The following is a 12557-nucleotide window of genomic DNA, read 5'->3' as shown; positions in this document are numbered from 1 at the left end:
CACCTTTCTTCCAAGGAGCTCAAGGTGGTGCATGTAGTTCTCTCAATTTAATCTTCACAACAACCCTGTGGGGTAGGTTATGCTGAGAGTGAGTGACTGGCCCGAGGTCACCAAGCAAGCATCATGGCAGAGCGGGGATTTGAACCCTGGTCTCACAGGCCTTACCGTCCAACACACCAATCACTACACCACACTGGTGTCCCTGCCTCCCATCCCATGTACAGAAGCTAACTGAACTGGCAGCTGAATCTTACTTTAGTGCTCCTCATGGCATCACATTCTCCACCACACCTGGGGGCAGAATAGTGGGTGCAGGGCTGCCCACATGGCACACACAGCACTGTCCTCCAGAGAGGATAAAGGCCAATGCTTCCTCCAACATCTGCTACCTGAAGCAGTTGCCTCACTCAGCTTAAGGATAGAGCCAGCCCCGGAGACAACTATCAAAGATGCTTCAGTGTAGTTGATTCCACAAGTTATGTTAAAGCAAACCATTTTCCTCTGAGATGGCACTGATGTTGCACTGAAGTATCTTACGACTAGTGTCTGTGGATTCTGGGCTGTTTCAAAGCTACTTGATGAAAGGACCCCTCTTCCACCTTCCAGTTGTCTGTTTTAAAGATATATTTTTCATTACATAACTTCGTAATAGGAGGTTGCAAACTGTCCACAGCTGGATTTCTCTTGATGTTTCACATCCAGCCATTCCCACTCTTACCTTTGGTGCGGGCAAACTTATATAACAAGGCTTCATTTTTTAATTTTGGGGATATCAAAAGAGATGGACCAATGGGAACAGAGCTTTCAAGTTGCTCTTTGATGGCCTATTAAGAGGCAAGGCAATAGACTGGAGTTTCTTAATTGCAGATTAGAGAGGGGATGAGTTGTACTGTGGAATTTGAAAATAAATAATTAAATGCGAGATTAGCCTAGTCTGCTTTCCACCCCCTCCCCCTATCGTGCATTTTTTTTTTACTGCTAAGATTTTTGAATTTGGTATCATTGGAGATGCTAGTTAAACAGCCAAGGGAGATCAAAGAACCACTACAGGCTATGAACAAAAATCATTCTCACCCTTTTAGTCCTCTCAAACCATATGTAGTTTGATCAGCTCATGTTGATAAGAAATCCTCTGAACTGCAGCTTCTTTGGAGGTGCAGAGAGCTAATTGTTTCTAGCCATGGGCCTAGATCTTCTAGGGAGCTTAGGTTGGTCAAGGAGTTCAAAGAGGAACAATTTTAATGGGTGCTAGCCACGCCATCCACAAACCATTTCTGTGTCTCTTTTGTTCTTAAATTGGCATTGTTCCTTCAAAACAATGGTTGTGCCATATGTACTAGAGAGCGAATAGATGGGAATTCCTTGTGACAACATCAGTCTCTGTCATCTAAAATAAACTCTGCTAATTATCCTGTTTTTACATCTCAGGAAAAATCATAGCTTTGTAAATAAATAAATTTATATTACAATCCTCTGCATGTTTGCTCAGAAGTAAATTCCACTGTGTCCAAAAGACTCGCTCCCAGGTTCTATGTTTAGGATTGCAGGTACCTATTGCAGCTCTATTGAGCCAATATTTTTGTAAAATACAGATATATTTATACCATTGTAACAAATATGTAGCATACATACAGCACAACAGATTTAGATAAACTGTTGTTGCAACCTAAAGCCTATTGAACTTTTCCACCAAAAACTGTAACTTAGGGTGGCCAGGTGGAAAAGAAGAAAAGGCTCCTGCGCCTTTAATAATGCCTTGGCATAATTTCAGCAGGTGTTCCTTGTCGTTAAATTGCAGATAGGAGCAAATTTCAGTGGGTGCAGTTTGTCATGCGGGCTACACCAGCTGAGATTCCCTCTTATGCAGGTACTTATCTTTTTAACCTTGCCACCATAACCTTGGCATATCTAGTTCATAAACATTTTGGGATGTTCATGTCATCTGTTTTCTGCTTGTACCCAATTACATGTTATCGTGGCAGTTTGCATTTTGTAATTAGGCAATGTTGTGCTATGACATCTAACAGCCCTCTGGTATACCTGGGAAGGGTCCTTTTTATTGCCCCAGATTTATACCTATGCAAGGATAGAACATATCCATATGAATCACTTTACTGAAGCAAGTTTGTAACAAATGAGAAATGAAGTAGTCATATCAGGTTTATTTATATATAACTTTTCTTCAGTTGCTGTAGTACAGGTACATTGAGAGTACTGCTTAAAAACAAAACAAAAAACAAATGGATCAGACCAAAGGCCCAGTTAGTCCAGCATTCTGTTCTCACAGTGCCCAGTTAGCCGGCCTGAGTGCAACAGCACCCCAGTCACTTATGATCCTTAGTAATTGGTATTTAGGGACGTGGGTGGCGCTGTGGGTTAAACCACAGAGCCTAGGACTTGCTGATCAGAAGGTCGGCGGTTCGAATCCCCATGACGGGGTGAGCTCCCATTGCTCGGTCCCTGCTCCTGCCAACCTAGCAGTTCAAAAGCACGCCAAAGTGCAAGTAAATAAATAGGTACCGCTCCGGCAGGAAGGTAAACGGCATTTCCGTGCGCTGCTCTGGTTTGCCAAAAGCGGCTTTGTCATGCTGGCCACATGACCCGGAAGCTGTACGCCGGCTCCCTTGGCCAGTAAAGCGAGATGAGTGCTGCAACCCCAGAGTCGGTCATGACTGGACCTAATGGTAAGGGTCCCTTTACCTTTACCTTTAATTGGTATTTAGAGGTATACTGCCTCCAAAAGTGGAGAATATAACCATCATGACCAGTAGCCATTTTTAGCCACTGCATCATCTTCTTTTAAAGTCACCCAAGCTGATGACTATCACACACCAGAAATAAATCCAACAATGATTGCTACGAATACAATAATGAAAACTGAAAATGAGCTGGCTCCAGGAAAATAATTTCAGTAGGCAATCAAATAATATTCAATTCCTAAAGATTTATTACACTAGACCAGCGATGAGGAGCCTATAATCCTCCAGATATCGTTGGACTCCAGTTCCCATCAGTCCCTGACAGCATGGCTAATGGGTAGGCATGATGGAAGTTACATCCGGAGAGCAAATTGTTAGCCACCTCTGCATTCAACAATTCATTTGTCCAATTAAAATGAATCAACCACCACTTAATTTAATCCAACCAGGCGGGAGTGCCATACTAGGCTCTTCTGAGCTGCTTATTTTCTACTACCTGAAAATACAATTTTCTGACCCCTGAAGACTTTGCATTTTGAAAGTCACATCTCTTCCAATCATTAAGTAATAGTAAAGGTAGAGGTAAAGGTACCCCTGACCGTTAGAGCCAGTCGCGGACGACTCTGGGGTTGTGCGCTCATCTCACTCTATAGGCCAAGGGAGCCGGCGTTTGTCCGCAGACAGCTTCTGGGTCATGTGGCCAGCATGACTAAGCTGCTTCTGGTGAACCAGAGCAGTGCATGGAAACACCGTTTACCTTCCTGCCGGAGCGGTACCTATTTATCTACTTGCGCTTGACGTGCTTTCGAACTGCTCGATGGGCAGGAGCTGGGACTGAACAATGGAGGCTCACCCTGTCACGGGGATTTGAACTGCCGACCTTCCAATCGGCAAGCCCTAGGCTCTGTGGTTCTGGACCACAGCGCCACTCACGTCCTTTAATAGTACACACTATAGTACACACTTTAAATTTGATACACATAATGTCTGTTTTCAGTTCATAAAGTCCTTTCTACAAGTCAGTTATATTTGCTGCAAGACACTGCTATCATAGTCATTGTGAGGTTTTTTGGGGGAGAAGTGGGAGAAAGAGGTGGGGTAATGATAGTTTATGCGTGAAGTTTTGTGACTGTGTCACGTGGGTAGGTTCTTTATGTATTCCTTTTTTGTTTTTGTTGGTAGCATGAGAGGTCGGAGAGCCCAGGGCCTGGTTGGTTGCATTCAGTTTATTGCAGCAAAATTTGGTTGCATGTGTGAAGGGGGGGAGGTCGTTGGGTCAGGTTAGCCATATTAATTGATATGCTGTCGAGGGCGGGGTGAGGTTGTTGTCTTGTTGGGCTCTTTGTTTGTCCCCCGTGCTAGTTTTAATTCATTGGTTAGCTTTTCTAGTGGGACTGTTTCCTATACAGTTTGGTATCAGTGGTCTATGGTCACTCCTGATAGGACCCTCCAGTGTCTAGTTATGATGCTCCTAGTTGCTGAGAGTAGGTGTCTTATGAGCCTTTTGTAATGTTGTTGTCTTGGAAATTGTTTAATAGGGCCAGTTCTGAAGTTGATTCTAATACCTGTTTTGTTATTTTGCAGATTTCTTGTAGGACTGATGTTTGTTTAAGTGAATTCAGTTTCTAAATTAACCAGTCACAGGAGAGGGTTGTCTGCCATATCTTAGCATGATTAATTGCTCTTGCCTTGACTTATCCCAAACCGCTGCTGGGAATTGACCATTCTGCTATATCTTTGCATCAGATTGACGTGTACCTCCAGTTTTTAAATTCCGGGCAGTGAGGAAGTGCTGCTAGAAAATACTAATAAATGTAGTCTAACAATATGGTGTGTGTGTGTGTTTGGATGTGTGAGGCTGAGTGGGTTGATTTATGTACCAGGGATTCTGAACCATTAACTTCCTTATTTCTATGGCCAGCTAGAGAAACCTAATGGAGTAAAGTTGGATATTGCAATATCTGCCTAAAGGAGGTTATGGTTATAGACACCTACATAACCATAAGACACTGTAAAAAAAATAAAAAATCATTCAAATACATTGCACCTTAGGACAGTTGCCTGCTGGAAAATTTTTATTTTTCAACTGGATGATTCTATGATTCCATTGCAGCTGGAATAAGATTATGATTTAAAATGTTCACAGGTTCCCATTTTCATAGGCACGGAAGAGGAAATGACAGTAATCTACCCTGTTGATGTCAGCAGGGTTTCATCCTGGCCATAGCCCAGACAATGGTGCATTCAGCTGAATGCATGAAAAGAGCCTGTTAGTGTGCATAGGGGCTTATATACAATAGGAAAACCTTATCCTAAAAGTTACTATGACCGTTCATATTTGCATAGAAGTAAATTTAGCTGTGTTCAGTGGTGCTCACTTCCAAAATGTATACATTGAATTTTTAAAAGTACTGTTACAAGTTATTATTGGTCAGCAGGCCTAGATTCTGAGATATTTTCCTTAGAAATCAGTGATTTCCAAGTAAGTTAGCATCCTGTTGTAGAAGTAGAAATTGTGGTAGGTTCCCTTGGTGGTCTGCTACCCCGACATCTATAACCAGATTTCAAACTTCAAACCTTTTACTTCTCTGTGCATTTTTTCATGTGCTAAGCAGAAGACACCGGTGTTGTGGGTATAAGTCACACCTCTGATATCAATGTCTTTAGCCAAATTCATAAAAATGATTTCTATGTATGCCCAGATGTACATGAATAGAGAGAATCACATGATCAGGAATGCTCATGCTTCCTTCCCTGTACAGGGAAGCACCCAGCAGTGGTTAATGCCTATGAGAAGTCCAAGCTTCAACTCCTAAGTCACATCTCTGAACTGATCCAGGCATTTGTGTGGTGGACTAAAGGTGACCAGATGCAAAGGAGGATGAGACCTCTGCACCTTTAATGGTTGTGTAGAACAGGGACTTTCAGCAGGTGTAGCATGCATGACAGGCTACACCTACTGCAATTCCCACATGTACACAACTATTAAAGGTGCAGAATCCTGTTTTGCAAATGACAACCCTACGTGGTCTGCTTGTGTGTTCTTTTAGTAGTAGGTTAGAGAGGATGCAGCACATGCTGTTTTTGCTTAATGCATTCCAGGACATAAGACACACACATTCTGAATAGAAATAAAGTTCTCCCTTTCACTGCTCTAGTAGCCCTCTCAATCCTGCTGCAGAGTAACCTAAACCTATTTTACCTTGCCTTTATGATAAACTCTCCCTGTTTCGTGGGTACCCATACCCTAGTTTGGATAGCTATTCTAATTGTAGAGCTGCCTCAAATTATCACAGCTACAAGCACTCTGTTTAATGAGGGCAGGAAGTCTCCCTAGCTGTGGCACTTACTTTGTGAGCCATACATCCAGCCAAGTCCTTTATGAGGGCTGTCGGTCTGGGGGCTACTAGGAAATAGGTGAGTGCATTCTTCTACTGTATCTTCTTGATGATAAAAAAACAAAATAAAGGAAGAATTTTAATGCCATCTAGCTTTTCAAGAACAGTCTGAACAAATTACTAACAGGAAAAGAAGAGGGGGGTGACTGCTAGGCTGAGTGGGTTGATTTATACATCAAGGGCTTTGAAACAAAAGAAAATCTCCCGACAAGAAAGAATTAAATTCCAGGAGAGGGAGTTAAGAGATAAAGTAATTAGGCAGGAAGAATTGTTTGCTGCTTGCATATACTAAGCTATACAATCCTAGGGAGCATAATCCAGTGCACAAGACAGGCCACCCAACTTCATAGGGAAGTTGAATGCTATTGCTGTAACACTACCTTAAAGTGGGCCACACATACCCCCGTAGCAACAGAGAGCCCTACAGCATGTAGCAGACTGACATATTTGCTATGGCGTAAGCTCTGATGGTCTAAACCACAGAGCCTAGGGCTTGCCGATTGGAAGGTCGGTGGTTCGAATCTCCGCGACGGGGTGAGCTCCCGTTGTTCCGTCCCAACTCCTGCCCACCTAGTAGTTCAAAAACACATCAAGTGCAAGTAGATAAATAGGTACCGCTCCAGCACTGCTCTGGTTTGCCAGAAGCGGCTTAGTCATGCTGTCTGCGGACAAACGCTGGCTCCTCGGCCTATAGAGCGAGATGAGCACCGCAACCCCAGAGTCATCCACAACTGGACCTAATGGTCAGGGGTACCTTTACCTTTAAGCTTTGATGGACTTAAGTTCACTTCATCTGCTCTCTGAAGGGTTATCCTTAGTTACTAGGTCTATACACATGATGAATGTGCAGGAATTCTTTTTTATATTGTAAGTAATGGAGTCAAATAGCAAAGGATCCAATTTCTCAGGCTACTTGGATTTGTTCGCTTTTCACCAGCACCCGCCTTCCCAACAAAACACACACATACACATGGGTTGGGGCTGGTAGTTGCCAGAAGCCAAGTCTTTCAGTTCTGAACACCAAATATTTTGTTCTAAGCATTTATTTAATTACACCCTGTGAGGGTTTAAAGTGTGATGGTTTCACGACTGAGGCTCCAACTTAACTTAACCACTCTTCCGTCCTGATTGGCTGATGGTCTCACCACCTTTCACTGGTTTCTGGGTTACCTGGAGCCCCACCCCCTGCAGTATTGTAGAGTGTTGAGATGGGTCATAGGTGTACGTAGCAGCACAAAAGGAAACTAAAGGTATCTGTGTCCCGGTACCATTAGAAAAAGGAAGGACTGCAGTTTAGTGGTGATCTGCTTTGTCTGCAAAAGGTCCTGGGCTCAAATCCTGATCATTTCTTGTGAAAGGCCACCCACTCTCTCATATCCTAGAGAGCTGCTGCCAGTCGGTGTAAACAGTGCTGAGTTGGATGGAGCAGTACTCCAAATGTGGACAAGGTTTCAATGTTCCAAACAGGTCATCATCTGTAGCCTTCTTCAGACATTCAATGAACATACATCAGACAAAGGCAGAATTATGGTGGCTTGCTCTGCCCCCCCCCCCATTTTATGCATATTCGCTCTCATTCTGTAATATGACTACATGTGTACAAGTGCCAATACACGGCAGTAACACAATGGAACTTTCTATCCTCTCCGTTTTTGAGGAGAATTCTGTTGCCAATTGGTGTAGACAGCATTGAGCCACGTGGACCAGTGGCCTGACTACGTGTGTAAGGCCGCTTCCTTCACTTGTTGGGAGTACCCGCAATTCGGGAATTATTTGCTACAGCTGTGTTGTTGTTGTCTTGTGCTGAGAGCTGCCCCGGTCCACGCCTCAGGGCTCGCTTAGCGCCTGTGTTTTGGTAGGGAAAGACCTGCCCGAGTTAAATCCGGAGGGGAATTTTATCCAAGGCAGGGAAATCTTCACACACAGAGCTGGGGTTGTGCGCCCTGCGCAAAATACTCCTCCTGACCGGCCTGTGAACACAAAGCGAGGCACTGAAGCGAAATGGGAGGCCGCCTGTTGCAGGTAAGCAAGCGGCCGCTCTGCTTGGCCAGCTATAAAAGCCAAACCGGGCGCGCGGGACTTGTGGTGGCACTGCCTGAAAAAACAAACAAGCCGGGCAGCCCCTAGCGGCCTCGCAGCTGCCTGGAAGCCGTAATTTGCTCGCCTCCATTGGCGCCTGCGCCGTGTTTTCTCAAGCCGTCTCTGGCGAGCGGCGTCGACCGTCGAGTGAAGCTCCAGCTCAGGACTCCCTTTGAAGCGCGGGAGATCAAACGCCTCCGAGACCCCCGTCCCACCCCAAGGCCTTAATCAGCCCGGCTGGCTGCGCCCGTTTTGCTCTCTCGCAGTAGACACCGCGCTCAGCACATCCGAGCCCCGCTCAAAGCCATTCACACGACCACGGGCGCCGCCTGCTTGGCCCGGACAGCTCCCGGGCAAACAAACGAGACGCATTCGAGGGGCTTTGATGAAAAGGCGGGAGATGAGAAATAAACGGCGGCTTTACTCTCGCCGGGCGACTGGGCTCGCTCGGCTCCCTCTGGTGGAGACTTCAAAGTTTTGGCTTGTGCGCCTCCGTGAAAATGGCTTTTTCTTGCTTTTTTCCTTTTGGGACTTGGCTACGGTTTATTAGTTAAGAGGTGTTTTTTCTCAGAAAACTGCTGGGCATGTTTTCTCTCAAGTTCGAGCGGTCCTCTCCAAAACCTCGTGTCAGCAAGGAGGATTAATGGAGACGGTGGGATAATCCTTCCATGCAGAAAAAGGCTCAAGGAGAGGGTGCGAGGCCAGTGAGGGCTGTGGGGCTGGGTAAGTGGGGGGGCAGAGGATCCCCACCCCTGGTTTAGGGTGGTATTGTTATGCACAAAATTTGAAATGGCTTGAAGGGGAACAACGGAGACCAGTAAGTTGAAGCAGAACTTGGAAGAGCAACTACTGCAGCAATTGCAAGATCTGGAGGAGTGTAGAGATGATCTGGATGCAGGCCAGTACGAAATTCAAGATCTTTAAAACAACAACAGCAACCTCGTGTCAGCGCATGTCAGTAAATAAAGCAGAGAGAGAGGGCAGGAATGCCCCCCCCTTTAACTGGCAGGTTGTGCAGGTGAGCTCTCTCTGGGCATGGGGACAAGTGTCATGGCCCTGCTGGTAGTCTGAGGTGAGGACCAAGCTGGCATGAAAGGCACAGGAGCAGGCCAAGCCTGTTCATGTTAAGTTGGTAATAGTATCTCTATTCCCATACTGCTCAAGAGCCTCATTTTTGGCCTTGGGAAGGAATCACGAGGGCCCCTTCCCCAAGCTCTAGTTAGTGCTTACTAGGCTTTGGGAAGGAGGAAGCACCCCGGGGCCCTTGTCAGAGAGCCAGTCTGCCTCCTGCCCATAGAAGCCTCTTTCTTTGCTCTTGCGATGCATGAGGGGCCCCCTTTGTTCTCCCGCACCTCCAAATTTCCCCCTCGCAACACACCCTTAATGTGGGAGTAAGCCCTGTTGAAATTAGTGGGCTTACCAGTCGAAGCCCCTCTTGTGGGCGAAGTGGGACATAGCCCTGCCAGGATTCTGAACTCCAGCCTTTTTTCCTGTCACACACTGTAATATCAACACATTTCCAATACATTTCACACTCCACATTCCACCCTTCTCAAAGGAGAGGTGCTTGTGAAGAATTGCCCCCCCCCCAATATACCCAAGAGTTAAGCAGTGTGTGTGTTAAAGGGGGGAGTGATGCCGTGCAAGAATAGCAGATCCTTGCATAGAGACAAGAGATAATTATTACTGTAATATCCAGGAAGAAATGGCAGCTCACTGTGATTTCAAACGAGGTCAAGGGTCTGTTTGTGTTTTTTGCAACTTGGGATCTTCTGTGTGCAAACTTGCTTCTGAGTAGACATAGGGCTGCGCTATTAAGTGTTGCATTTTCTGCATGAAATAGGAAAGGCTGGTTTAAAACTGCAGCTGGCATTGTGCAGGGGGTTGGACTAGATGACTCTTGTGGCCTCTTTTCCTTGCTCTCTGCCTGGAGCAGCCAAGAGGTTCCTGCTGCTTGACTCAAAGTTTAACAGCAGCAACAGAGCTTCCAGTTCCTAGAGTGGAAGGGAAGGTTGTCAGAGAGAGGAGCTTATGTTTCACCCTCTTCCTAGCTCTGCTTCTGTTACTGGAGAAGAGGAATGTAAGTGAGCCCAGGCTAAGATGTATTCCAAGGAACTGGGCCCCTGAATGCAAAGTCAAAAATCAAAGAGTTTACACAAAGTTTATAAGCGCAAACTAACTTTTCACCACCTAACGCTTAGATCTTCCACTAAGATGTTATCATGTAAGAGGGGAGGAGGGATGAGAAGTGAAGCATGAGGTTATTAGAACATGGTGATGTAGCAACACTGGGCTTCTTCATCTTCCTGGTGCATCTAGTGTTGAATTCACATTGTCATGCAGTGTGTACACCCTAAAGCACCCTGACCAAGAGTGATGGGAACCCTAGCCCGCTATAATTTTTTCTAGCGAGTGCTGAGAGTCGTAGTTTTATGGGAGGTTCCCAGGATTCTTGGAGGCATGTGCTTTAAATGTATGGTATGTACACAGCCTGTGAATGTAGAACTTGTTCCATAGCCATATCCAGTAATTTTTTTTTCCCAAGAGGAAAAGATGCTGGAACTCACCATGAAGTTGCTACAGTAAGTTGTGGGGCGACTCAGGGCAGCCCTGAACAGATCCCAGAGCCCCTGGTTCTGGTGCCGGTCAATTAAATGTACGCCCACCTCCCTTGTTCCCTTAGATTCAGGTGGATGGCTAGGGCAGCTTGGAAGGGCCCTCATGCAAATGCAAAAGTTTTTGTCCCTTAGAATATCACAGCAGTAGAGGACAGTATAAAGGGACAACTAGTGTTCCCCCCTGCCGATAACTTGTATTAATTTTTATTATATCTAGTTTACTGTTCTGGATCCTAAATCCTCAATACCGTAGTCATAGATTCATAGAATTGTAGAGTTGGGTTTCCGAGGGTCCTATAGTCTAACCCCCTGCAATGCAGGAATCTTTTGCCCAAGGTGGAACTCGAACCCACAACTCTGAGATGAAGAGCCTCATGCTCTTTCCCTTTTCTTGTGCTATGTGGCAGCTGGTGTTCAGAGGAGAGATACCCTGCCCTTGAGCCGAGAGGCATCTTTAAGATGACATCTTGTTTTCCTGTGACTTATGGTGCTTTGAATGTATACTTTATATTGGACTACCATGAAAAACTTTGCTAAAAGTCTTAACGTGCAAGAAAACCCTCTCCCCGCCAGTGATACTGATGTAGAATGAAATGTTGCTTTTTTCCTCTGAGGGGTGTTGGAGGGTATGTCTTCTGAGTTTGGGTCCCAGAGTGTAATGTTTCACTGGCATTGGTATTATCATTTATTAGATCCATACTCTTCACCTCTCTCTGAAAGAGCCCAGAGCTACAAGCATATCCATCTTAATACAATTAAAATTTCTAAAGGACAGAGTAAAACAATCTTTTTAAAAACAATTTGAAACTGCTAAAAGTAATCGTGTCCTCTCAATTGCAGGGTTTCTAGGGTCAGAACTTTCAGCCAGCAGAAGCCTGTGTAAACAGGAATGTTTTGTAAATTTCTTGTAAAAGTTAATATTATTTTTACTAATATTTAGGGCATTTGTAGTCCACCCAAGGAGCCCAGGGCAGCAATAATATACATAATATACATAATATACAATAATATACAAACATATACAAGTTAAAAACAAAAAGGAAAGCAAAAACATTCTAAAAACAATTGCAATTAAAAACATCTGAAAGCATGTACCTTTGCTAAACTACCGTTCCGAGGATGCTTTAGGGGCAACATATGGCAATTAAAGTGGTATAAACCTGATGCGTTTGTAACATAAATGTGCTTAGAATCCCATATAGAAGAATAATGGATTGTCTCAGCCTTTGACTTGCTTCCTTGCAAGTATCCTGTTAGACCTCCTTTAGACATTCCCTTACCTGTAGTTGCTCCTATGCTCATCAGAGAATGTCAGAAGACTTTAATCCATGAGGATGTATCAGATGTCATGGTTAGTAACTATGCAGGCAATGTAGATCCCAAGGGACTGGCCTTAATTGCAACCGTGATGTCTGAAGAATGAGCAACCAAAACATCTAGGAGGGCTCAAAATCCTTATTAAAAAAGAAAGGCTTTAACTGCCCTCTTAAACCCAAGCAATGAAGGAGCCATATGGACCTCTCAGGGAAGAGCGTCAAGTGTTGTCACCCAATGAATAATTCCCACCACCCTTCTGAGTAACACCCCTCCCCACCTTCTCACTATATAGAAGGATCTGGCTACTTCTGTTTCAGTGTATCTGAAGAAGTGTGCATGCACACGAAAGCTCATACCAAGAACAAACTTAGTTGGTCTTTAAGGTGCTACTGGAAGGAATTTTTTTATTTTGACTATGGCAGACCAACACGGCTACCTATCTACTC

At 44.8% G+C, this 12557-nt stretch overlaps 1 long non-coding RNA gene across 1 annotated transcript in view; it reads left to right on the top strand.

Moving 5' to 3' along the window:
- LOC308584792 overlaps positions 1-12557 on the top strand; it is a 47097-nt gene that overhangs the window by 19085 nt on the left and 15455 nt on the right. The window lies entirely within an intron of this gene.

The sequence above is a fragment of the Podarcis bocagei genome (assembly GCF_964188305.1).
Source record: "Podarcis bocagei genome assembly, chromosome: 4".
In the NCBI taxonomy this organism is placed as follows: domain Eukaryota; kingdom Metazoa; phylum Chordata; class Lepidosauria; order Squamata; family Lacertidae; genus Podarcis; species Podarcis bocagei.
The sequence above is the reverse complement of the archived record's forward strand: the minus strand, read 5'-3'. Positions and strand labels throughout refer to the sequence as shown.